Raw genomic sequence first — 2,718 nt, forward strand, 5'->3', positions numbered from 1 at the left:
TGATGCCCGGCCGGCTCCGAAAACACAGGCCGAGAGTCGCCCCGGACGGTCCGCCTCGCGGCGCCCGTCTGCTCGGATAAAATGACACAAAGTGTCAACTGCGAATGTTGTCCATCCAAGGAAGGAGCGTGATGCCCGGCCGGCTCCTTAAACACAGGCCGAGAGTCGCCCCGGACGGTCCGCCTCGCGGCGCCCGCCCGCTCGGATAAAATGACACAAAGTGTCAACTACGAATGTTGTCCATCCAAGGAAGGAGCGTGATGCCCGGCCGGCTCCTTAAACACAGGCCGAGAGTCGCCCCGGACGGTCGCCTCGCGGCGCCCGTCTGCTCGGATAAAATGACACAAAGTGTCAACTACGAATGTTGTCCATCCAAGGAGGGAGCGTGATGCCCGGCCGGCTCCGAAAACACAGGCCGAGAGTCGCCCCGGACGGTCCGCCTCGCGGCGCCCGTCTGCTCGGATAAAATGACACAAAGTGTCAACTGCGAATGTTGTCCATCCAAGGAAGGAGCGTGATGCCCGGCCGGCTCCTTAAACACAGGCCGAGAGTCGCCCCGGACGGTCCGCCTCGCGGCGCCCGCCCGCTCGGATAAAATGACACAAAGTGTCAACTACGAATGTTGTCCATCCAAGGAGGGAGCGTGAGGCCCGGCCGGCTCCGAAAACACAGGCCGAGAGTCGCCCCGGACGGTCCGCCTCTCGAGGCGCCCGCCCGCTCGGATAAAATGACACAAAGTGTCAACTACGAATGTTGTCCATCCAAGGAGGGAGCGTGATGCCCGGCCGGCTCCGAAAACACAGGCCGAGAGTCGCCCCGGACGGTCCGCCTCGCGGCGCCCGTCTGCTCGGATAAAATGACACAAAGTGTCAACTGCGAATGTTGTCCATCCAAGGAAGGAGCGTGATGCCCGGCCGGCTCCTTAAACACAGGCCGAGAGTCGCCCCGGACGGTCCGCCTCGCGGCGCCCGCCCGCTCGGATAAAATGACACAAAGTGTCAACTACGAATGTTGTCCATCCAAGGAGGGAGCGTGAGGCCCGGCCGGCTCCGAAAACACAGGCCGAGAGTCGCCCCGGACGGTCCGCCTCTCGAGGCGCCCGCCCGCTCGGATAAAATGACACAAAGTGTCAACTACGAATGTTGTCCATCCAAGGAGGGAGCGTGATGCCCGGCCGGCTCCGAAAACACAGGCCGAGAGTCGCCCCGGACGGTCCGCCTCGCGGCGCCCGTCTGCTCGGATAAAATGACACAAAGTGTCAACTACGAATGTTGTCCATCCAAGGAGGGAGCGTGAGGCCCGGCCGGCTCCGAAAACACAGGCCGAGAGTCGCCCCGGACGGTCCGCCTCTCGAGGCGCCCGCCCGCTCGGATAAAATGACACAAAGTGTCAACTACGAATGTTGTCCATCCAAGGAGGGAGCGTGATGCCCGGCCGGCTCCGAAAACACAGGCCGAGATTCGACCCCGGACGGGCCGTCTTCTCCCGGCGCCCGCCCGCGTACGCCCCCCATCCCCGGTCGCCCGTCTGCTCCCGGCGGGCCTCCGAGTACACCCTCACCCAACTGACCGACTGGCACTCATGACCCGCCTTGGTAGGGCCTCCATCGGCCTCGGCTCGTCCGACGTCGGGTGGACGGTTCCTACCCACTGCAGGTCGCACTCTAGCGCCCCGGCCGCCGCGTGAGCGTGCGCTCCCCGCGCCGCCCCGCAGGCCCCGGCGCGACCGTACTGCGGCGAGACCGAGACGACCCGGTTTGGCATCCATCCCACCTAGCCACGATCCACGGAGGCCGAGCGAGCGGCTGAGTGTCGGGCGCCGCGCGTGCGAGCGTCCGCCGGCCGCGCCGGTCCTTCCGCGAATGTCGTTTCTCAAACCCTCCGGCTTGATAGCGGCGGCACCACGGGAAGCCGTCCACACACACCGTCCGACCTCTATCCGAAAAGCCTTCCCGACCAACCGCGGTCGCGGGGGCGTCTGTCGCTCCGCATCGGGGGGGCGTATGGCTTCCGCGCTACGCGCTGCGGGCTCGGGGGGGCCGCAACGGCTGAGTCTGACTCGGCCGGGGCGCAGCTTCCCTCCCGGCAGTCAGCAATAGTGCCGATCGCGCCTGCCACCAGCCCCCTCCCCGACGGGTTCGTCGGCGCCGGCTGGCCGCCGTCCGCCTTCGTTCCCCGAGGGTTCCCAACCAGCGCCGATCCAACTCCGCATCCTGGCCGCACGCAGTGCGTGCCTCGCGCGGGTAAGTCGCCGGCGCAGCGCCGCAGCTCCCGACCCCCGCGTACGGGAATAGTTGAGGGCCTCAGCGGGCCGCACCGACCGAGTCCGACTCGGGCCGGGGCGCAGATTCCCGCTTGGGTGACCGAACGTTCTCTGCTCGGGCCGGAGGGCCGACGCCCGTCCCCCCCCGTCGTCCCCCACGGACCGCCTCCGAGGCCACTTCGCACGGCTCATCCTCGGCTCCCTACCAATGCTTAATCGATGGGGCCGCCCGGCCGGATTCGCGCCCCCCTGTCCACCGCGAGTCTCCCCAGACTAACCCGAGTTACCGCCCAGCTCGCCTAACCTTGCACTCGCTCTGCCAAACGGTCGTGTAGTCGGCGGGCCGTCCTACGGGTCGCCCTCCCTCCCCAAACGCGCGGCGGGATAGCGGCAAGGCGGCGGCGGCGGCCAGCGGCGTCGGGGCGCTCGCACCGGAGAAGAGGCGTCTTACGAGGC

The sequence above is a fragment of the Syngnathus leptorhynchus genome, unplaced genomic scaffold, assembly GCF_054491065.1.
Source record: "Syngnathus leptorhynchus isolate UIUO unplaced genomic scaffold, UIUO_Slep HiC_scaffold_171, whole genome shotgun sequence".
In the NCBI taxonomy this organism is placed as follows: domain Eukaryota; kingdom Metazoa; phylum Chordata; class Actinopteri; order Syngnathiformes; family Syngnathidae; genus Syngnathus; species Syngnathus leptorhynchus.